This window comes from Symsagittifera roscoffensis, chromosome 2 (assembly GCF_963678635.1).
Source record: "Symsagittifera roscoffensis chromosome 2, txSymRosc1.1, whole genome shotgun sequence".
NCBI lineage: Eukaryota > Metazoa > Xenacoelomorpha > Acoela > Convolutidae > Symsagittifera > Symsagittifera roscoffensis.
Window position 1 is genome coordinate 1,008,821 of NC_087063.1, and position 25,032 is coordinate 1,033,852.

Genomic DNA, 25,032 nt, shown 5'->3' on the forward strand with positions numbered 1-25,032 from the left:
GGTGGGTTTTTTTTCTTCAGACAAATTTGAGCTTCTCCGTTAATGATCCGATACACAAGTATGAGGTATCATTGGAAACGTCTGGTCAATTAGATTCATAATTTGAAAATAAATTGCGGAAAAATTAAATTGAAAAAACAATAATCAAATTTTGAAAAATTTTCAATATTAGGAGCTTAAAAAAAGTTCCCGCCGCGATTTCATCCTTCAATTTACTGCACGTAGAGCAAATCAGTATACGTTCCGCTATTGACTTCGCTTGATCACTATAGTTTTCCAAATGAGAACAGCGTTATTAAAAATTAGAACAGCGCAAAATAGAAAATAATTCTTACTGTCTGTATGACCAGAACGAAAAAAGAATAGATCGAAATAGCTGCGCAGGGTGGTAAATTGCAGTGAAACAAACAAAAAAAGGCGCCTCAATGAACATTGATAACGTCGAGGTCAATTGAGACAGAACTCGGCCTGCCGTATGATCTTCGGAGGCAAAACAATTTGAAATATCGTTTGGACATTCTCAAAAGATTCTTTTCCACTCCCCAACCCCCCGCGCTTTTCAAAATATCAAATTTTATGTTTGTTTTACGTCTTATTGTGGCTAAATGCGTAAAATTATATTTTGAGTTACGAGTAACAATTGTGTTCACAGTTGCCAATTTATTCACCAAGCTAAATTTCATTGCATTATGACAACGTTAAACAAGTTGTTTCAGTTGAAAGTGAAAGGGTGGGGGCGGAAGCTGAATCTGGAAAACAACTTCTGTGTTTTGGCTCAAAATTTAGTTTCAACAAGTTTGAAATTGATCGTACTCTGCTGAGAGCAAAATAAAATTGTCCATATTGCAAAACATCGCAAGATGTTTTAAAAGGTACAACGACTTTTTCCAGGGTAAGTATTGGTGATTTATGAATGGCGATTGCCCAAGCCAAAACTAACGGAAATTGTGGCCAATGCTGTACAGCTGTCAAAACTTCTATGGGTTGTCAAAACGTAACCAAAGTCGGAAAACTTGAATAACAACGATTATTGTTGTCATATTGTGTGTTATATTTGCAATGGAAAAGTACTTTGAATTTTTTCAATATGCATTCTCTCCCCCCCCCCATCTCCATCAACGATATGAGCACTAACAGAGATGAACTTTAAAGAAATTTAAAGCACATTTTCCATATCTCGCTGAATTTTTAAAACAATATTTTTCATTGATTTTGAAGTTTTGGGAGAAGTGAGGGGGAGTGGAAAAGCGTCTGCTTATTACAAGTTTGTTCATTCAAACAATGCTTCAAATTTTTTTTTTAATCATGACTATGGAAACAAACGCTAACTTCCTACGGAAAACAAATGATACATCTAACAATATACTATTGATCGACTCTCTCGTCTGTGCGATTTGCTCAAATAATGTAGATTCCTTGCCACTCAATGGTGAGTTTTTCTCATTTTTTACCTTCTTCTTGTTATTCTGCAGATTGTAAAATACATTTTTTTGAATAAGTTGGCGACCCATAGATGTTTCGGCAGCTGTACAGCATTGGCCACAATTTTCGTTAACTTTGGTTTGAGCAATTGCCATTCATAAATCACCAATACTTACCCTGGAAAAAGTGGTTGTACATTTTAAAACATCTTGCGATGTCTTGCAATATGGACAATTTTATGTTGCTCTCAGCAGAGTACGATCAATTTCAAACTTGTTCAAACTAATTTTTGAGCCAAAACACATAAGAGCGAACCCTAAAACCCACGATGTAATTTCAGCGCTACAGAAATGGAATTTTCAACATATATTTTTATCTTTGTGTTCTTTTAATGTTTGTCGTTTTCGCTCTTCTTTGTCGTGGCTCAAAAATGACGAATATTTTAATTTCCTTGACGTCAATTGCTTTCAAGAGAAGCAAATAAGCCCCGATGTAACGCAGGCTGCTCTAGACGGATATACTTATGTTGAAGCACTCTCAGATAATCGCTTTTAGAACAAAGGCGCTTTCATTCGGAATGGTGTAACTGCAACTAATACTTTTCATTGTGACATTTTTTAGTGTCTCAAAATTAAAAACGGCAAATAACTCGGTCAAAGTAGTGTCAGTGTTCAAGCCGCAGAGCTAGTCAGTTAACGATTTTGTTGATTATTTAGTAGAATCAGCTAGAATACTCCAAATTGACTTCATTCTTGGTGACTTCAACATATCAAGTACTCATGATGCTTTGCTGACTTTAGATCGACAGTTTTAATTTTAAAATTTTAAGAACTCGAGTCTTCAGCCTACACATCGAAGTGAGTCTTGTTTTGACTTCATTTTCGAGAACAAAAATTCAAGACATTTTCAAATAAATTATCTGTTCCATTTATTAATCATGCTGTGTTACAATTATTTTTAGTTTAATTCTCTATGTCTGTTCTTGAAATCGAAGTTACAATTAGTTTTGAAAAAAAAATTTCTCATGATAAAGCAACAAGGTTCAAAAACATTGCTGCATCGACAAAATTGTCTTTTTTTTGTTCCTGGATCTACATCAGGATCATATGTTCTTCTATCGACCAATTTTGAAGTTTCATCCTTTTGTGAACTGATTTTTAATATCTTCTGGAAACTATGAAAATCATGAGCTCAAATCAAGTGAGAGATTTAAAGTTGTGATGATGAGTTTTGCACAGGTTATGAAGGTTTGAAAATGCAGGCGTAAGACCATTGATTTGACTTGATGGATTGATAATGCTTAGTACAAACAAAACTGAACTTTAGTTTCTGATGACTTTTTTCAAAGTATTGGGCTGTGCATAAAAGTATCTTCTCTTGCTTTGATGGCTGATGGCAGAAGATTTGACTAGAGCAAAAACAACAGGCTTAACGCTATGCAAACAATCAGAAAAGAAACCAAAAGCAAATATTTTCGCATTTGTGATTTTTTTCATCGTAGAATTTCTTTGTTTCATGAATTCGAAAAGATTTTGGCGTTCAACCCTGAAAAATTTTTGAGAAAAATCAGAACGTTTTCTTTTTCACCCTAAGACAGTTGCTTACAGTATCTAAAATTAATTTTGGATGCATTTTTTTAAAAATAATTTGGCGCAATTTTTTTTCTGAAAATTTAGTTATTTATTCGCTATGTTTTTGATGCAATCGTTGAAAAAATTCGTCTAAGGGCACATAGTAGCCGAACTAAAATTTGAGATATCAATTTTATAGATACTGATAAGCTAATTTGAAAAAGGTTTCACTTTGTTTTCAATTAGCTATTCTTTAAAAATGGTTTCTATTCAAGCTCAGATCTTTTCAGCAAACTCAAAAACTGGTATAAACCTTGTTCTGTTGCAGGCCGTTAGTATCAGAACTGTTTTCAGACGCATCAATCTGAAATTGAATATCTGCGGTGTACAAATTCATCAACTAACCAGTCTGATATCTACTTTGGAGCTAATGCTGGAAAAAAGTGTGCAACAATGTCCCTTTATTTTCTTCTTTACGCTCATTTACGAGGAAATCCTCATTTTTGATAGTTTTTTGTTCCGACTTTCATAACAAAAATACCGGAAAATTTGTGCTCAGGGTGGGTTTTTTAACCAGTTTCTACTTTTCTGTTACCGAGCCAATATGGACATCCAGCCTGTCTTAAATGCTTATTCGTGCGTGATGTATTTGATGAAATATTTTTCAAAAGAACAAATCACTGTCTCCAAAAGAATGAGTGAGGCCATCAAGCAAAGAGAGTCGATCAAACAGACAAATGCTCAAACTATGAGAAAAATTTCGGCAGCCTTTTTCACTTCGCGTGAAATGTCACATCAAGGAAATTGTTTGAGATTTATATCAGGACTATTGTTACGACGAATTTTTCCGAACTGTGTTTTTATCAACACAAGCCCAGCTGAGGAACGCGTGCGGGCGGCTAAAATGATGAAAGATTTAGAAGCCTCGGGAGATTCTTCAACTGACGTTTTGGTTGCCAACTTACATAAATATGCCAACGTAATTATGCAAACCGACCAAATAGAGATTTCAAAAACAGAACTCCGAAGCTTATCTCAGAGCTTTCTCTTGCTAAACTTGCATTCTATTATAAGCATGTTACTTTCCAAGAAACAAATGATGGTCAACCGGAAGAACTTGAAGTTTCCTGGTTTTAGACTTGAACACAATCCCAAAAATTTTTATCAAAGCTTACCGTTGCGAAATCTGCCTTGGCGAGAAGAGTCTGAGCTCATAGCAGAAGATGGAAATACACTTCCAGATTTCTAGATTAGTAATTCACCAAATAGTAAAAAAAAAAGTCAAAAAGAATTAAGGAATTTTTGGTGTTTAAACTGCGCTTGAGAGCTTCAAAGCGGCACAAGCTCTAGAACAACGATGGTGATTCTGAGGAAGACTCAGAAGATGAAAACCAACTGTGTTTCAAGAGCTTGAGAAAGAGAACGCATTTTCAGCGCCAAAACAAAGTAGTTTCAATGACTTTGATTTGTCTCTTGACGGGCACACAAAACTAGTATCTGATGATGAAAGATTTAGAAGACTTGGGAGATTCTTCAACTGACGTTGTGCTTGCCAATTTACTTGATAAATATGCAAACCGACCAATTAGAGATTTCAAAAACGGAACTCTGAAGCTTATCTCAGAGCTTCCTTTTGCAAAATTTGCATCTTATTATCAGCAAGTTACTCTCCAAGAAACAAATGATAGTCAACCGGAAGAACTCTAGATGACGGAGATCTCGGTATCTCTTATCTTGTTCCACGAATCCGTGGCTTTCTTCACATCGAATTTCCTCACATTCTCTCTCATCTGCTCTGGGTAACGTGTCAGGTTCATCAGTCCTCCCAAGTTTCCATGTGTTATTGTAATCAATGTTAGACTCCTTCGGTGAGCAGTACTACCGGTCTTTTCACGAAGATTTCTGCTCCAAACTTCACGAACAAGGCTAGTAGTTCAACGATTGATACTTCCACTACTGCTTGGAGGAATTCTTTTATCAAGTATCGAGAGAGTTTTGAGTAGACTTTTGCCAAGAAGGACACGGTCCATCCGGCTCCCAGCCCTTCCAGCATGCTATCAGTCCTTTCAAAGCCTTCTTCTCCCTTCGCCTTCTGAGTCCAGAAAGTTTCCAGGGTAACTTGGCACACTCTGTTTACGAACTCGGCTGCCTTCTCCTCGGCATTTTCAGCCAGGTTCACCTCCTTCAACAAGTAGGCATGCATCTTCGTGATCATCACTGGGCCTTGCTCAAAAGCATCCGCACCCAATGCCGCTACTCGAAGAGTTAGGTGTAGCGACTGGTTAGCTTCTGGCTTGGTTCTCAAAACCATTGCCTCCAAGTGAGCTCTGATATCCTTGGAGTTGTTTCTTCTCTCTCCTTTCTCCTTTACGTCCATTCCTTGGAACCATAAGTCATTCGATATCGCCACAATTACTCGATGGTCGTTATCTATTCCTGGCTTCAACTTGAGCTGTCGACTGAAGTTGGACAGTTCCAACCCCAGCACCTCGTCCAACACTAGCATGTGTAGTGAGTGGTATTTGAATCCTCTCATTGCGATCGAGATATCCGACCACACTGCCGGTAGTTCGGCCCTGAGTGGTCTCAGATTCTCCATCTCTATCTCGCGATTTGGGGCCGATGTGATTACATCAAATTTCCCTTCCGAGAGCAAAACCACTATCGCATACACGAACTTTAGTCCATCCGGGAGACGTGCATACCCCGGACACAGCTCTCAGTGTCATCTTGGTGAAGGAACCTTCTTTCAGGGTAACCACTACTTCACCCATCGACTCGAGTATATCTTTTATTGCTGGCCATATAGCGGCTTCGACTGTCGTAGGCTCTCTGAGTCTGCTCAGGAAACCCCTACTGTGTAAATGGTCATTGATGCCAGCAAACACAATGGTGATTGGGTTCATCTCTGTCTGTTTTTGTACCCCGATCGCCATTGACACGGATTGCATTTGGTCTCATCTTTCTTTATCGCTTTCAACCCGTCGTATCTTTGGACATCACCTTCCTGATTCATTTGTTTCGGGTATACTCTTTCTTTCACATGACCTGGGGATGTTTTCAGCTGCCTGAACATCTTCACATGTTGTCCATTTGGCGCCCTCGTTATCAGAAATCTTCCAGGTCTCTCTTCTCGATTTCCTTCATCGTGATTGAGTTTCACGTCTTGTAATGGTCTTGAATAAATTCACTGGGCCCATTGTGTTATTAGAGGGCAGTCCCTCTAGGTCGGCAAACCTCAAAGCCGTCGTGGAGCTGAAGTTTATGCCCGCAGCTATCAACCAATCCACGCCTGTTATGGAGTACAGTCCACTGATCGATAACCTTGCTCCGTTCAGCATCCTCATGGCATCCGCTGCAAAGCTCACAGTCTGAAGGTTCAGTTTCATCAGGTCATCCTTGTATATGTGCCAAGGAGAAGGTATTGGCCTCGACCAAATTAGAGAGCTCCTGCTTGGACGTCGCTCCTCTCGACTGGTGCTCGTCGTTTCAGATCTCTTATCCGATCTAGAGGTGCTGGTCATTTCCGCTGTCGAGTTGACAGGCCCTAGTCTTCGTCTAGGATTGATCGTTCTTCTCAAAGGCACTTCCCCCAATCGATCTCGTACATCCGTTCTGTGCCCGGGTTCACTGGAGCTTTGCGGCTTATAGATGGTCACGGCTGGGACCGCCCCCAAGCGTGTTTATAGGTTAGGAGGCACAAAGGTGGTAATTGTCGGTTCTTTGGATGCTTCCTCTTCCTTCAGCACTCCCGTGTCAAAGAGTTCTACTTCCAATTCATCCAATCGCTCTTGGAAGACTCTGTTCAACCAAGCCTGTCCTTCTATGCTATCAAAGTGGATGCCGTCAGTGGTCAGCCTGGCCTGATCCATAGCCCTCAACTCATGTTCGATATCCATAAGGATCATCCTTCCGGCATTCTGACTTGCAAGATTCCTCAGGATGTTGTTCCACCTGATTACTCCTTCGTTGTGCCTTCTCCCTGCTGCAGTCAATGTCCTCGTGTTCATTGGCACAGTGCAAACGGTCAGTACCGCGCAGTTGAACTTTTGCCATAGGGTAGTAAGCAAGCACACCATCATTGATTCCCATAGTGCTTCCTCCTCATCTGAGCTTCTCGAGATGTTATTTGTCCCAACTAGGATCGTTACATTAGGAACTCTCCCTGGGTTCATCAACTCCACCATCCGAAATAACTGGGCTATCGTCTTGCCTCCAAAAGCCATCAACGTGGTGATTCAGGAGGTCCTCAAGTTTGAGAGCACTCTGACCAAGCTGTCTCCCAGTATCAGATGTAATGTCCCCAGTGGTGGTTGCTGCAGGTTTACTGCCGGGTTCCAGGTCGCTCGATTGAAGCAAGCTCTCGGATCCGCCTCCGGAACTCCTGTGAAGTTATACTTCAAATGATTATTTTTTTGTACATCCATTACCCGTGACACTTTCTTCGCCGGCATCTTTCGTATCTTCCTGTCTGGGACTTTTGAGCTCCCCATTGGTAGCGTTGCATCGCTAACTCCCCTTTTGGTCATTATGTCTTGGGAGAGCCGTACTCTGCCCGTATCGTCGATCGTTCCATAGGGTGCAGTCACCCCGGAACTTGGCGCATTACTATTGGCGACTAGTCGTCCAGCTGTCTCTGTAAGCTTCCTCACCGTTTGCTCCACGACTGAAATCAATCGGTCTCTAAAAGTTTGGATTTTGACCTAAGATTGGACAGTCCAAACTTTGGATCTATTCCTAAGATCGTTATTCAGTTCTCGTGGTCACTAACTCTTTCTTACCCTTATGTCTCAATAACATAACACATAACATAACATAACACACATAACATAACATAACACATATATCACATACTACACATACTTTAGTCTGACACCTTCTTGCACATTACCTTAACTCAGCCCATACTTAAGTAATATTTCTTATGTAAGTATACTTGTATATTAGTATCAGAGAAGATTACGTGAGGAGATTACGAGAAGATGAGCGCGTACAGTTCCCGAGGATGCAGTCGTCCTCTGTTCGGATCGTACACTGGAAGCGAAAACTCCTTCACTTCCCTTTCCACGAGGAAGTCTCTCAATCTCGTCAAGGACAAGACTAGGTTTTCCGGGTCCACGTACCGCTTCTCCGTCGCCCGTGTCACTAAGAAGCATAGGTATTTTCCCGGTATCTCTGACGCCGCCGGAGGCAAGGCTGCTACGCCCCCTATTCCTGGTTTTTGCTTCCAAAGGAATTCTATGTTTTTATATTCTCTTTTAAAATCCGCTGCTAACGCTGTCCTAAAACTCATGTCTGCTGTTATTGCTATCGCACATGTTCTTTTTGTGAGTATGATATCGCTGTCTGTTAGTATTATGCTACTTGAATATTCATTTGGTAAGTTAAAATATGACTCAACTACCCTCCCTATGTCCGGTTTCGTAGGGTCCTCGCCTGTTTCCGCTTCTTAATTTTTTTATTAATAAAATTTCAGTGTGGGTAAGTCTTACCAGTCCTAACCCTTGCCAGTCCTCTTCTGCATAAGGTAAAGTCCCACTCCCCACCCCCACTCCCCGGACAAAAATATCCGTCGACGTCCCCGTCGATCGCATACCGGATATCAATTCGAGGTTGGAAGCCGGAATGAGTAGTCGCCCTTCCTGGGTAGCCCAGGAAGGATCCTATCGTTCGGTTTTCATGTATTTCATGCTTCCACGATCTACATCTTGAATCGTGACACTGGTCTCCCTTGGATCCGACGTCATTTCGTTCAGCCATTCCAAGACACGTAAATTCGTCAAGTCTTGTTCGTATGACCGCTGTTGCTCGTCGTCGAATTCTACCTCGGGCTTGGACCGGTCATCGACCCACTCCTCGTCGTGATCATCGATTATGTCAATGTCCTGTGACACAGTTTTTTCCTCTAGACCCACTACTTCTTCCCCTATCTTCTTTAGGTCTATCCTGTCCACTACAAAATCGTCGCCGTAAGGGTTATATCTTTTTCTGGGTCTTGTCCTGTCATTCTGTCGAGTCTGTATCGTGAACGGAAGATCCGGTTCCAAGTTGGGAACCTCCCTTTGTTCAGGGTCTTGCCAGTCCTCTTCTGCATAAGGTAAAGTTTCATCGTCTGCTTCAATCACCTCATTGGATCCAGGTCCAGTGGTGTACTTGTTCCTTCCTCTATGACTTCATTTCCATCGTTCTTTTCCCTGGTGCCCTTCTCGTTGACCTCACAGGCAGGGTCCATCATCAAGTAATCCCCCTCCTCCATATCTGCAGGTATACACCAATCTTCTGTCGATGGGTTGTGTGGCTTAATGTTTTCGTAATGAGCGGCTCGGCCAGTACTTTAGAAGCGTCCCTCCTGGTGCACCTCCGTAATCATGAAGGGTCCCCTCCACTTTTTAGCAGCTTTTTTCCCTCTCTGTGGTATGACGTTCTGAAATACCCATACGTAGTCCCCTACCGAATAAGCTTTTACACCAGCTGCTTTCTTGTCAAATCTTTTCCTCTGCTTTGCCTGTGCCTGCTGAGTATTTCGTCTGCATAAGTCGTTTAACTCCTGCTGACGTCTTATTACATCCCTTACATAGACCTGTGGTGACGTCTTCTTACACTCATACTCTGGGTAGAAGAAAGTCAAGGGCAAAGACATCTCGTGCCCGGTTAGCATCATATGTGGACTAACTCCGGTGGTGGAATGTTGCGTGCTATTGTAAGCTCCCATCACCTGTGGAAGATATCTGTTCCAATCAGTCATGTACCTGGAACAATATACCCTCAGCATCGACACTAACGTTCTATTTTGCCTTACCACTAAGCCATTCGTCTGAGGATGGTATGTGGTGGAGTGAGCCTGAGCCACCTGCGAATGTCGCATTAGCTCTTTTGTAGGTTCTCCCACGAAAACTGTTCCGTTATCCGATTGAAAAGTCATCGGACAACCATGTCTCGCTATCCACGTATTGATCAGGTGGTCGCACGTCTCTTCCGTTGAGGCAGTTATGCAGGGCACGGCCTCTGCATACTTCGTGAAGTGATCTATCATGACCAAGACTTGATTATAACCACTTTCTGTCATGCATATCTTTTGGTGATCTATCTGCACCACCTCGTTGAATTCAGACGACTCGATCGATTGTAAAGGAAATCGCAAATTGTAAATTGACCTGTTGGCATGATAGACACGCAGTTACCCACTTCTCACATGCTTTTTTCATTCCAGGCCACTCAAAGCGCTTCAGGATCTTCTGATATACTTTCTCGATCCCCTGATGGCCCATCTGATCATGCGACCTTCCCTCTTTCTGCATAAAATACTGTCGCAGAATGCGGTAACTGTCTTCCTCGAGGTCTCCTTTGTCCAGAGAACCATTTTCGATCCACCTTTTCAGGTTGCTTGTCATGCGGGCATTTCTCTGCGCTCTTAGTAGATCCGAGAGTCTGTATCTCGCCTTCAAGTACGTCTTCATGACCCTCATCTGACTATTTAGCTCATTGGGCTGATGCGTATCTTCTTCCATCTTAATGCACCAAATTTTTGCTAATGGCTGTTTTTCCTGTTCGAATGGCTGAAGATCACTCCTGACTACCTCTTTTTGTGGCAGCAGACTCATCGAACGTTTCGATACCGCTATTGTTTCCAGATCAACCGCTGCGTTATCAAAGACTCTTTCACCTGGTATGAGATAGCGATCACTGGCAGGGTTGTGGTATATCTCTCTATCCAGATCCCTTGCTCGAGTTTCCACTAGTAGTGTGTGGATCGCTTGTTCTGACAGTTGCGATCCTGAGCTCGAGTTCCTGTCTGAGTAGGTGTCAATTCCTGAGTTTCGGGAGTTGTCATCTATTGAAGAGTCTGTGACGGAGTCTGCATCATCTCCTGGGTCAGTTCTGTGCTTTCTTTGCATCCATCTGAACTCCCCGGACAAAACTTTGTTCTCCAGGTCCTGCTTCTCATCAGGAACTTTTTCATCTACATCAGACTCCCCGGACAAACTTCCTTGTCCCGGGTGTTGATCTTGAACTCGCCGGCTCTTCTCACCGTTCGTCTCCCCGGACAAACAATCTTGCACCAGGTTTCGTTCAACCTTCTCACTTTCTTTATCTTGGTCCACAAAGGTAACGGTTTTCTTCTTTTGCGTATCGTTCCCCCGTTTTTTCCGACCTTATGAAGTACTGGTTAAAACCTCGTGTGGTATTGAGGATACTAGTTGCTGAACTATTGTCCTACAATCCCTCTCGTTTTCTTTGTGCTGTCGTCTGGACGGCATGATCATCACCTTCTCCTTGACTGTCAATGATGCCACTGCTGCTGCCCACTCGGGGTCATCTCTGGTCACTTCTCTCTCTAACAATCCACCCAGCATCCGCATCACTTGCTGTGTGAACTGCACCGTTTTATCCAATAATGAGAGGCTGTTAATGTTCATGCGAGAGAGTTCCTGCTGGACCAGGTTCGAGCGCAGCAACAGATCCAAGGGCACCGGGTCCTTCTTGGCTAGAATCTTTATCTCGGCTGCTTTCTCTACCGGCAACTCATGATTTCCTGGAATTGGATGTCCAGACTTGCCCAACCATCTCGTTAAGGGAAGCGTTTCATAAGTTTCCCTGTCCAGAAACAAGAATCCCTCCTTTATTTCTGCCTGATTGGCTTGCTTCTGTTCCAATCTTTCATAGAACTCGGTTTTCTTGCTGAGGCTGTCAGCATTCTGGTGTTTGTCATGCATCCTGTGCTCGATTATCATGTGGTAGCCATCTAATCTCACTATCCACCTTCCTATATAACTCTGATCTATCGAGTATGTCTTCAACCAGGATAACGCCCTGTTGTCCACGCGTAACTTAAAGGGAGCGCTCCCCGAGTATGCGCGGTACTTTTGCAAAGTACCGCGAGTATGCAAAGCTCACAGTCTGAAGGTTCAGTTTCATCAGGTCATCCTTGTATATGTGCCAGGGAGAAGGTATTGGCCTCGACCAAATTAGAGAGCTCCTGCTTGGACGTCGCTCCTCTCGACTGGTGCTCGTCGTTTCAGATCTCTTATCCGATCTAGAGGTGCTGGTCATTTCCGCTGTCGAGTTGACAGGCCCTAGTCTTCGTCTAGGATTGATCGTTCTTCTCAAAGGCACTTCCCCCAATCGATCTCGTACATCCGTTCTGTGCCCGGGTTCACTGGAGCTTTGCGGCTTATAGATGGTCACGGCTGGGACCGCCCCCAAGCGTGTTTATAGGTTAGGAGGCACAAAGGTGGTAATTGTCGGTTCTTTGGATGCTTCCTCTTCCTTCAGCACTCCCGTGTCAAAGAGTTCTACTTCCAATTCATCCAATCGCTCTTGGAAGACTCTGTTCAACCAAGCCTGTCCTTCTATGCTATCAAAGTGGATGCCGTCAGTGGTCAGCCTGGCCTGATCCATAGCCCTCAACTCATGTTCGATATCCATAAGGATCATCCTTCCGGCATTCTGACTTGCAAGATTCCTCAGGATGTTGTTCCACCTGATTACTCCTTCGTTCTGCCTTCTCCCTGCTGCAGTCAATGTCCTCGTGTTCATTGGCACAGTGCAAACGGTCAGTACCGCGCAGTTGAACTTTTGCCATAGGGTAGTAAGCAAGCACACCATCATTGATTCCCATAGTGCTTCCTCCTCATCTGAGCTTCTCGAGATGTTATTTGTCCCAACTAGGATCGTTACATTAGGAACTCTCCCTGGGTTCATCAACTCCACCATCCGAAATAACTGGGCTATCGTCTTGCCTCCAAAAGCCATCAACGTGGTGATTCAGGAGGTCCTCAAGTTTGAGAGCACTCTGACCAAGCTGTCTCCCAGTATCAGATGTAATGTCCCCAGTGGTGGTTGCTGCAGGTTTACTGCCGGGTTCCAGGTCGCTCGATTGAAGCAAGCTCTCGGATCCGCCTCCGGAACTCCTGTGAAGTTATACTTCAAATGATTATTTTTTTGTACATCCATTACCCGTGACACTTTCTTCGCCGGCATCTTTCGTATCTTCCTGTCTGGGACTTTTGAGCTCCCCATTGGTAGCGTTGCATCGCTAACTCCCCTTTTGGTCATTATGTCTTGGGAGAGCCGTACTCTGCCCGTATCGTCGATCGTTCCATAGGGTGCAGTCACCCCGGAACTTGGCGCATTACTATTGGCGACTAGTCGTCCAGCTGTCTCTGTAAGCTTCCTCACCGTTTGCTCCACGACTGAAATCAATCGGTCTCTAAAAGTTTGGATTTTGACCTAAGATTGGACAGTCCAAACTTTGGATCTATTCCTAAGATCGTTATTCAGTTCTCGTGGTCACTAACTCTTTCTTACCCTTATGTCTCAATAACATAACACATAACATAACATAACACACATAACATAACATAACACATATGTCACATACTACACATACTTTAGTCTGACACCTTCTTGCACATTACCTTAACTCAGCCCATACTTAAGTAATATTTCTTATGTAAGTATACTTGTATATTAGTATCAGAGATTATTACGTGTATGAGCGCGTACAGTTCCCGAGGATGCAGTCGTCCTCTATTCGGATCGTACACTGGACGCGAAAACTCCTTCACTTCCCTTTCCACGAGGAAGTCTCTCAATCTCGTCAAGGACAAGAAGAGGTTTTCCGGGTCCACGTACCGCTTCTCCGTCGCCCGTGTCACTAAGAAGCATAGGTATTTTCCCGGTATCTCTGACGCCGCCGGAGGCAAGGCTGCTACGCCCCCTATTCCTGGTTTTTGCTTCCAAAGGAATTCTATGTTTTTATATTCTCTTTTAAAATCCGCTGCTAACGCTGTCCTAAAACTCATGTCTGCTGTTATTGCTATCGCACATGTTCTATTTGTGAGTATGATATCGCTGTCTGTTAGTATTATGCTACTTGAATATTCATTTGGTAAGTTAAAATATGACTCAACTACCCTCCCTATGTCCGGTTTCGTAGGGTCCTCGCCTGTTTCCGCTTCTTAATTTTTTTATTAATAAAATTTCAGTGTGGGTAAGTCCCACCCCCACTCCCCGGACAAAAATATCCGTCGACGTCCCCGTCGATCGCATACCGGATATCAAATCGAGGTTGGAAACCGGAATGAGTAGTCGCCCTTCCTGGGTAGCCCAGGAAGGATCCTCTCGTTCGGTTTTCATGTATTTCATGCTTCCACGATCTACATCTTGAATCGCGACACTGGTCTCCCTTGGATCCGACGTCATTTCGTTCAGCCATTCCAAGACACGTAAATTCGTCAAGTCTTGTTCGTATGACCGCTGTTGCTCGTCGTCGAATTCTACCTCGGGCTTGGACCGGTCATCGACCCACTCCTCGTCGTGATCATCGATTATGTCAATATCCTGTGACACAGTTTTTCCCTCTAGACCCACTACTTCGTCCCCTATCTTCTTTAGGTCTATCCTGTCCACTACAAAATCGTCGCCGTAAGGGTTATATCTTTTTCTGTCTTGTCCTGTCATTCTGTCGAGTCTGTATCGTAAACGGAAGATCCGGTTCCAAGTTGGGAACCTCCCTTTGTTCAGGGTCTTGCCAGTCCTCTTCTGCATAAGGTAAAGTTTCATCGTCTGCTTCAATCACCTCATTTGGATCCAGGTCCAGTGGTGTACTTGTTCCTTCCTCTATGACTTCATTTCCATCGTTCTTTTCCCTGGTGCCCTTCTCGTTGACCTCAAAGGCAGGGTCCATCATCAAGTATCTCTCTATCCAGATCCCTTGCTCGAGTTTCCACTAGTAGTGTGTGGATCGCTTGTTCTGACAGTTGCGATCCTGAGCTCGAGTTCCTGTCTGAGTAGGTGTCAATTCCTGAGTTTCGGGAGTTGTCATCTATTGAAGAGTCTGTGACGGAGTCTGCATCATCTCCTGGGTCAGTTCTGTGCTTTCTTTGCATCCATCTGAACTCCCCGGACAAAACTTTGTTCTCCAGGTCCTGCTTCTCATCAGGAACTTTTTCATCTACATCAGACTCCCCGGACAAACTTCCTTGTCCCGGGTGTTGATCTTGAACTCGCCGGCTCTTCTCACCGTTCGTCTCCCCGGACAAACAATCTTGCACCAGGTTTCGTTCAACCTTCTCACTTTCTTTATCTTGGTCCACAAAGGTAACGGTTTTCTTCTTTTGCGTATCGTTCCCCCGTTTTTTCCGACCTTATGAAGTACTGGTTAAAACCTCGTGTGGTATTGAGGATACTAGTTGCTGAACTATTGTCCTACAATCCCTCTCGTTTTCTTTGTGCTGTCGTCTGGACGGCATGATCATCACCTTCTCCTTGACTGTCAATGATGCCACTGCTGCTGCCCACTCGGGGTCATCTCTGGTCACTTCTCTCTCTAACAATCCACCCAGCATCCGCATCACTTGCTGTGTGAACTGCACCGTTTTATCCAATAATGAGAGGCTGTTAATGTTCATGCGAGAGAGTTCCTGCTGGACCAGGTTCGAGCGCAGCAACAGATCCAAGGGCACCGGGTCCTTCTTGGCTAGAATCTTTATCTCGGCTGCTTTCTCTACCGGCAACTCATGATTTCCTGGAATTGGATGTCCAGACTTGCCCAACCATCTCGTTAAGGGAAGCGTTTCATAAGTTTCCCTGTCCAGAAACAAGAATCCCTCCTTTATTTCTGCCTGATTGGCTTGCTTCTGTTCCAATCTTTCATAGAACTCGGTTTTCTTGCTGAGGCTGTCAGCATTCTGGTGTTTGTCATGCATCCTGTGCTCGATTATCATGTGGTAGCCATCTAATCTCACTATCCACCTTCCTATATAACTCTGATCTATCGAGTATGTCTTCAACCAGGATAACGCCCTGTTGTCCACGCGTAACTTAAAGGGAGCGCTCCCCGAGTATGCGCGGTACTTTTGCAAAGTACCGCGAGTATGCAAAGCTCACAGTCTGAAGGTTCAGTTTCATCAGGTCATCCTTGTATATGTGCCAGGGAGAAGGTATTGGCCTCGACCAAATTAGAGAGCTCCTGCTTGGACGTCGCTCCTCTCGACTGGTGCTCGTCGTTTCAGATCTCTTATCCGATCTAGAGGTGCTGGTCATTTCCGCTGTCGAGTTGACAGGCCCTAGTCTTCGTCTAGGATTGATCGTTCTTCTCAAAGGCACTTCCCCCAATCGATCTCGTACATCCGTTCTGTGCCCGGGTTCACTGGAGCTTTGCGGCTTATAGATGGTCACGGCTGGGACCGCCCCCAAGCGTGTTTATAGGTTAGGAGGCACAAAGGTGGTAATTGTCGGTTCTTTGGATGCTTCCTCTTCCTTCAGCACTCCCGTGTCAAAGAGTTCTACTTCCAATTCATCCAATCGCTCTTGGAAGACTCTGTTCAACCAAGCCTGTCCTTCTATGCTATCAAAGTGGATGCCGTCAGTGGTCAGCCTGGCCTGATCCATAGCCCTCAACTCATGTTCGATATCCATAAGGATCATCCTTCCGGCATTCTGACTTGCAAGATTCCTCAGGATGTTGTTCCACCTGATTACTCCTTCGTTGTGCCTTCTCCCTGCTGCAGTCAATGTCCTCGTGTTCATTGGCACAGTGCAAACGGTCAGTACCGCGCAGTTGAACTTTTGCCATAGGGTAGTAAGCAAGCACACCATCATTGATTCCCATAGTGCTTCCTCCTCATCTGAGCTTCTCGAGATGTTATTTGTCCCAACTAGGATCGTTACATTAGGAACTCTCCCTGGGTTCATCAACTCCACCATCCGAAATAACTGGGCTATCGTCTTGCCTCCAAAAGCCATCAACGTGGTGATTCAGGAGGTCCTCAAGTTTGAGAGCACTCTGACCAAGCTGTCTCCCAGTATCAGATGTAATGTCCCCAGTGGTGGTTGCTGCAGGTTTACTGCCGGGTTCCAGGTCGCTCGATTGAAGCAAGCTCTCGGATCCGCCTCCGGAACTCCTGTGAAGTTATACTTCAAATGATTATTTTTTTGTACATCCATTACCCGTGACACTTTCTTCGCCGGCATCTTTCGTATCTTCCTGTCTGGGACTTTTGAGCTCCCCATTGGTAGCGTTGCATCGCTAACTCCCCTTTTGGTCATTATGTCTTGGGAGAGCCGTACTCTGCCCGTATCGTCGATCGTTCCATAGGGTGCAGTCACCCCGGAACTTGGCGCATTACTATTGGCGACTAGTCGTCCAGCTGTCTCTGTAAGCTTCCTCACCGTTTGCTCCACGACTGAAATCAATCGGTCTCTAAAAGTTTGGATTTTGACCTAAGATTGGACAGTCCAAACTTTGGATCTATTCCTAAGATCGTTATTCAGTTCTCGTGGTCACTAACTCTTTCTTACCCTTATGTCTCAATAACATAACACATAACATAACATAACACACATAACATAACATAACACATATGTCACATACTACACATACTTTAGTCTGACACCTTCTTGCACATTACCTTAACTCAGCCCATACTTAAGTAATATTTCTTATGTAAGTATACTTGTATATTAGTATCAGAGATTATTACGTGTATGAGCGCGTACAGTTCCCGAGGATGCAGTCGTCCTCTATTCGGATCGTACACTGGAAGCGAAAACTCCTTCACTTCCCTTTCCACGAGGAAGTCTCTCAATCTCGTCAAGGACAAGAAGAGGTTTTCCGGGTCCACGTACCGCTTCTCCGTCGCCCGTGTCACTAAGAAGCATAGGTATTTTCCCGGTATCTCTGACGCCGCCGGAGGCAAGGCTGCTACGCCCCCTATTCCTGGTTTTTGCTTCCAAAGGAATTCTATGTTTTTATATTCTCTTTTAAAATCCGCTGCTAACGCTGTCCTAAAACTCATGTCTGCTGTTATTGCTATCGCACATGTTCTATTTGTGAGTATGATATCGCTGTCTGTTAGTATTATGCTACTTGAATATTCATTTGGTAAGTTAAAATATGACTCAACTACCCTCCCTATGTCCGGTTTCGTAGGGTCCTCGCCTGTTTCCGCTTCTTAATTTTTTTATTAATAAAATTTCAGTGTGGGTAAGTCCCACCCCCACTCCCCGGACAAAAATATCCGTCGACGTCCCCGTCGATCGCATACCGGATATCAAATCGAGGTTGGAAACCGGAATGAGTAGTCGCCCTTCCTGGGTAGCCCAGGAAGGATCCTCTCGTTCGGTTTTCATGTATTTCATGCTTCCACGATCTACATCTTGAATCGCGACACTGGTCTCCCTTGGATCCGACGTCATTTCGTTCAGCCATTCCAAGACACGTAAATTCGTCAAGTCTTGTTCGTATGACCGCTGTTGCTCGTCGTCGAATTCTACCTCGGGCTTGGACCGGTCATCGACCCACTCCTCGTCGTGATCATCGATTATGTCAATATCCTGTGACACAGTTTTTCCCTCTAGACCCACTACTTCGTCCCCTATCTTCTTTAGGTCTATCCTGTCCACTACAAAATCGTCGCCGTAAGGGTTATATCTTTTTCTGTCTTGTCCTGTCATTCTGTCGAGTCTGTATCGTAAACGGAAGATCCGGTTCCAAGTTGGGAACCTCCCTTTGTTCAGGGTCTTGCCAGTCCTCTTCTGCATAAGGTAAAGTTTCATCGTCTGCTTCAATCACCTCATTTGGATCCAGGTCCAGTGGTGTACTTGTTCCTTCCTCTATGACTTCATTTCCATCGTTCTTTTCCCTGGTGCCCTTCTCGTTGACCTCAAAGGCAGGGTCCATCATCAAGTAATCCCCCTCCTCCATATCTGCAGGTATACACCAATCTTCTGTCGATGGGTTGTGTGGCTTAATGTTTTCGTAATGAGCGGCTCGGCCAGTACTTTAGAAGCGTCCCTCCTGGTGCACCTCCGTAATCATGAAGGGTCCCCTCCACTTTTTAGGAGCTTTTTTTCCTCTCTGTGGTATGACGTTCTGAAATACCCATACGTAGTCCCCTACCGAATAAGCTTTTACACCAGCTGCTTTCTTGTCAAATCTTTTCCTCTGCTTTGCCTGTGCCTGCTGAGTATTTCGTCTACATAAGTCGTTTAACTCCTGCTGACGTCTTATTACATCCCTTACATAGACCTGTGGTGACGTCTTCTTACCCTCATACTCTGGGTAGAAGAAAGTCAAGGGCAAAGACATCTCGTGCCCGGTTAGCATCATATGTGGACTAACTCCGGTGGTGGAATGTTGCGTGCTATTGTAAGCTCCCATCACCTGTGGAAGATATCTGTTCCAATCAGTCATGTACCTGGAACAATATACCCTCAGCATCGACACTAACGTTCTATTTTGCCTTACCACTAAGCCATTCGTCTGAGGATGGTATGTGGTGGAGTGAGCCTGAGCCACCTGCGAATGTCGCATTAGCTCTTTTGTAGGTTCTCCCACGGAAACTGTTCCGTTATCCGATTGAAAAGTCATCGGACAACCATGTCTCGCTATCCACGTATTGATCAGGTGGTCGCACGTCTCTTCCGTTGAGGCAGTTATGCAGGGCACGGCCTCTGCATACTTCGTAAAGTGATCTATCATGACCAAGACTTGATTATAACCACTTTCTGTCATGCATATCTTTTGGTGATCTATCTGCACCACCTCGTTGAATTCAGACGACTCGATCGATTGTAAAGGAAATCGCAAATTGTAAATTGACCTGTTGGCATGATAGACACGCAGTTACCCACTTCTCACATTCCTTTTTCATTCCAGGCCACTCAAAGCGCTTCAGGATCTTCTGATATACTTTCTCGATCCCCTGATGGCCCATCTGATCATGCGACCTTCCCTCTTTCTGCATAAAATACTGTCGCAGAATGCGGTAACTGTCTTCCTCGAGGTCTCCTTTGTCCAGAGAACCATTTGCGATCCACCTTTTCAGGTTGCTTGTCATGCGGGCATTTCTCTGCGCTCTTAGTAGATCCGAGAGTCTGTATCTCGCCTTCAAGTACGTCTACATGACCCTCATCTGACTATTCAGCTCATTGGGCTGATGCGTATCTTCTTCCATCTTAATGCACCAAATTTTTGCTAATGGCTGTTTTTCCTGTTCGAATGGCTGAAGATCACTCCTGACTACCTCTTTTTGTGGCAGCAGACTCATCGAACGTTTCGATACCGCTATTGTTTCCAGATCAACCGCTGCGTTATCAAAGACTCTTTCACCTGGTATGAGATAGCGATCACTGTCAGGGTCGTGGTATATCTCTCTATCCAGATCCCTTGCTCGAGTTTCCACTAGTAGTGTTTGGATCGCTTGTTCTGACAGTTGCGATCCTGAGCTCGAGTTCCTGTCTGAGTAGGTGTCAATTCCTGAGTTTCGGGAGTTGTCATCTATTGAAGAGTCTGTGACGGAGTCTGCATCATCTCCTGGGTCAGTTCTGTGCTTTCTTTGCATCCATCTGAACTCCCCGGACAAAACTTTGTTCTCCAGGTCCTGCTTCTCATCAGGAACTTTTTCATCTACATCAGACTCCCCGGACAAACTTCCTTGTCCCGGGTGTTGATCTTGAACTCGCCGGCTCTTCTCACCGTTCGTCTCCCCGGACAAACAATCTTGCACCAGGTTTCGTTCAACCTTCTCACTTTCTTTATCTTGGTCCACAAAGGTAACGGTTTTCTTCTTTTGCGTATCGTTCCCCCGTTTTTTCCGACCTTATGAAGTACTGGTTAAAACCTCGTGTGGTATTGAGGATACTAGTTGCTGAACTATTGTCCTACAATCCCTCTCGTTTTCTTTGTGCTGTCGTCTGGACGGCATGATCATCACCTTCTCCTTGACTGTCAATGATGCCACTGCTGCTGCCCACTCGGGGTCATCTCTGGTCACTTCTCTCTCTAACAATCCACCCAGCATCCGCATCACTTGCTGTGTGAACTGCACCGTTTTATCCAATAATGAGAGGCTGTTAATGTTCATGCGAGAGAGTTCCTGCTGGACCAGGTTCGAGCGCAGCAACAGATCCAAGGGCACCGGGTCCTTCTTGGATAGAATCTTTATCTCGGCTGCTTTTTCTACCGGCAACTCAGGATTTCCTGGAATTGGATGTCCAGACTTGCCCAACCATCTCGTTAAGGGAAGCGTTTCATAAGTTTTCCTGTCCAGAAACAAGAATCCCTCCTTTATTTCTGCCTGATTGGCTTGCTTCTGTTCCAATCTTTCATAGAACTCGGTTTTCTTGCTGAGGCTGTCAGCATTCTGGTGTTTGTCATGCATCCTGTGCTCGATTATCATGTGGTAGCCATCTAATCTCACTATCCACCTTCCTATATAACTCTGATCTATCGAGTATGTCTTCAACCAGGATAACGCCCTGTTGTCCACGCGTAACTTAAAGGGAGCGCTCCCCGAGTATGCGCGGTACTTTTCCCCAAATGTGACCACTGCAAACATTTCTGCTTTTGGTGCACCATAATTCATCTCAGTGTCACTTAACACCTTACTGCCATATGCAATGGGACGGAGAACGGTTCTCCTATTCCATTCCTGCTCCTGATGCAGTATTCCCGAGATTGCTACTACTGATGCGTCTGTGTCAAGAACATACATGCCCTTTTCCGTAGGCATGCCTAGCACTGGCGCCTCGCACAGTTCCCGCTTTATGTTCTCAAAGGCCGTTTGAGCTTCATCGCTCCATTCGAAATTCTTCCCTTTGTTGCGCATCAGCTTCTGCATCGGATACACATTGTCTGCATATCCTTTTATGAACTCACAGTAATAGTTGGCAATTCCTAGGAAACTCATGAGCTGCGTGTCCGTTCTGGGAGCCTTCCATGTCAACACTGCTTCTACTGCTTCCGGGTCCGGCCTCACACCATGCCTGTCCACCATTCTTCCTAGGTACTTGATCGATTCCTAAAGATTTCACATTTCGATGGTTTGCATTTCAAGCCTGCTCATTTCATGCATCCAAAGACCTCATCAAGCCGATAAATGTGGTCTTCCAGGGTCTGTGTTGCTATAACTACGTCATCCACGTAACACATCACAAGATTTCCGTACTTCTTTGTCACTCTGGTCAAAGCCTGAGCCATCAATTTTGAAAAGTGGACGTTGCGTTGCACAAGCCGAAGGGCATCCTCTTCCACTGGTACAACCCCAATTCACACGCGAATCCGGTCTTTTCTCTATCCTTCTTCCGCAGAGGGACCTGCCAGAAGGCAGAACCCAAGTCCAATGTGGTGAAGAACTTGGCATCACCAAGTTTAGAGAGGCTCTCGTCTATTCGCGGTATCGGGTACGCATCTTTTATTGTTACCGCGTTCAAGTAGCGAAAGTAGCAACAAAACCTAAGCTGCCCCCTTTCTTTTTTGCCATTACTACCCCGCAAGCCCATGGCGATTTCGAGGGTTCTATCATGTCGTACTCGAGCAACATTTCTATTTCTGCTCGGCACGCTTCCGATTTATGTGGCGTCATTCGTCTTGCGCCTTCCCTATGGGGAATAGCGCCTTCCTCAAGTTCGATTTCGTGTTCAGCGAAGTTACAGCAACTAATATCCGCCTTATGTTTTGAAAATAGATCCGCGTTCCGATTTAAAACCTCCCGAAGTAATTCGAAATCTCCCTCGCCTTTTTTCTCTTTTAAGTGTTCTATCTCTGGCAAAACCGGTTTGTCAGACTCTAGTTTATGTGACGAGGGGCGTTCCGGAAAATTCGAGCAGTTCGATAAGCCGTCGTTCATGTCGGACTTCATTGAAAACAATTTATGAATAGATTTTAATTCATTAATCCTTTTTAAAATTTTATCTTTATTGGCATGATAAGGACAGTCTTTCACGCTATATTTCTTCAAGTTTTGTGTCTCCTCATAGTCGGTCTTCATCGGCAAGGCGTAACCAAGCTTCTTTCCACGCTGGATTGAAACCATGGTGTCCAGTGTGTTCAAAAACACACTGACACACAGTCCGTTTCGCGTTACGGAGAAGCTCCGGCCTAAATCCACCGAACTCTGACTTTTTGGATTCGGTACTATACAAAACTGTTTACTATCACTTAATGAATTCAAATTTCTCATTTTAAAAATTGCTACCACTGCTTTTCCCGGCTGTAGTTTTACTTTACTGTCTAAAAAATTGGTACCTTGTTTTCGTCTGTTATTATTCTATTAATTGGTTTCTTAACATACTTCCAATCCGGGTTCCTAATCCTTATTAGACCGTTGTTCAAGTCAATCATCACGTCAAAATTCCTGACAAAATCTCTGCCCAAGATGAATTGGTCAGCGTCGTCCAAGTTCTCTACCACCAAGAAGCTCATCCAAAGATCCCGTCCCCCATGTGGAGGACCGTTTTTGGTGTTCTTCCGGCTACGTAAATCGCTCCTCGATTGGCTGCTGCCAGTCGGAGATTCGTCGGAATTAGATCTTCCCTCGTGAAGCCCATTCTTTCCCAAGTCTTTATCGGCATCACACTCACTACCACTCCTGTGTCCAGAAGCCCTGTGACTCCGGTTTTCTTTCCGTTGGTGTCGAGCAGATGTGCAGTCACATCTGCTTCGTATCCAATGTGTACTGCGTCTTGCTCCATCATGGCGTCATGGCCTATCCTGCGGAATTTGAGTTCCTCTTCACCCAAATAGATCTGCCCTATCTGGTCACTGTCTGTTGTCACATATGTCCTAGTGTAGATACTGATTCCATCTACGTTCAGCATCACTTGATACGGTTCATAGACTTCCACGTAGCGCCCATGAAGCTTCTTTACGCGAGGGCCACCCGTTGTTAGTAGTGCTCGCACAGCTCTTGACTCAGTGCGTGGCTCCACCTGCCTCAGACAATCTGCATATTTGTCAAAATGCATTAAGGTGAACTCTGATGGTTCACTCAGGTTTCTGATTACCTGGTGTCCCGCTACCGAGATTATTGACTGTATTTTGCTTCCTTGTGGCACCATACCGAACCTCTGCCCGGAGATCACATTAAGTTTCATGCTCAAGCTACTTGGTGCCTTTGTTTCTTCGACTTCTGTTGCCTCGAAGGTATTCAGCGTCTTCACTTTTTGCTCAATCTCTTTCGTTACCAGTTCCTGCTGCACTCTATTTAGAGCATCCCTCGCGGCTGCCCTATAATCAATCTTGAAGTCGTCCGCCGCAGTCACCGGTTCCGGTTCACATGTCTCTGCTGTTACCGCTAGCATTTTCTTCGTTGCCAGCTCTTGCGGTTTTTCTTTTCTGCGCCTCTCCGTTTCACTCAATAGGCGAGCCTTGCTGGCTTTCACTCCCGATAAAGCTTCCTCGTGCGTTGGATGCTTGATGTCTGCTACAGCATCCCAGAATTGCGGACAACCCGATTTAAAATGACCTTGCAGGTTGCAAAAGAAAAAACTCGGGCCGAATTTTGCAATTACTCCTCTCATGAAATCTTCATGATCGACTTCTGACGCATCTTCGTCCTCGAGGCTAAAGCCTATTGCTTTCATGCCCTGTTTATAGGTCGGGCATGCTGACACATGATGATCCGTCGAACTGAAATTTGCACAAGAGCGCCTCTTGTCCATATCGTCTCTCGGTTTGCACCAGTTGTTCCCTTGGTTTGCTGGTCCGTTGTTAAAATTGCCATAATTGTTCTTGTAAAACCCAGATCTTGATGGAGGTTTCAGCAAAAGATATTTTTTTGACTTGAGCCTCAACTCCTCTGGTGTTGGCGCATTGGTTGATAGTGGTGTGTAATGCGTTGCTAACACTGTTCGAAGTTCATCATTCTTCACACCATCGATGATTTTTGAGGCTACTGCCAGGTTCATCCTCCTGTTCGACTCGTCCGGTTGGCTACGCCTTCTAAGCATCTCCAAATTGTCTAGAAACTTGTCTATCGTCTCATCTTCTCGTTGCTTTCTTTTCTCGAAGCGCATCATTGCTTGGTGTCCCTGCACCCCTGAGCCAAAACGATTTAACAAGATTTCAAAGATTTTCTCAACAGTATCCCGCTGATATTGCTTTTTGGCCATCACACAGTTTAGAGCTGTCCCTTCCAAGTTACTGGTGAGCGCACTGCACTCTTGCCTCTCTGACAGGTCTTTTTCCTCAAAATGCAGTTTCATCACTCCTATCCAGGTTTCAATGCAGCCGTCAGATTTGTCTTTATGTCTT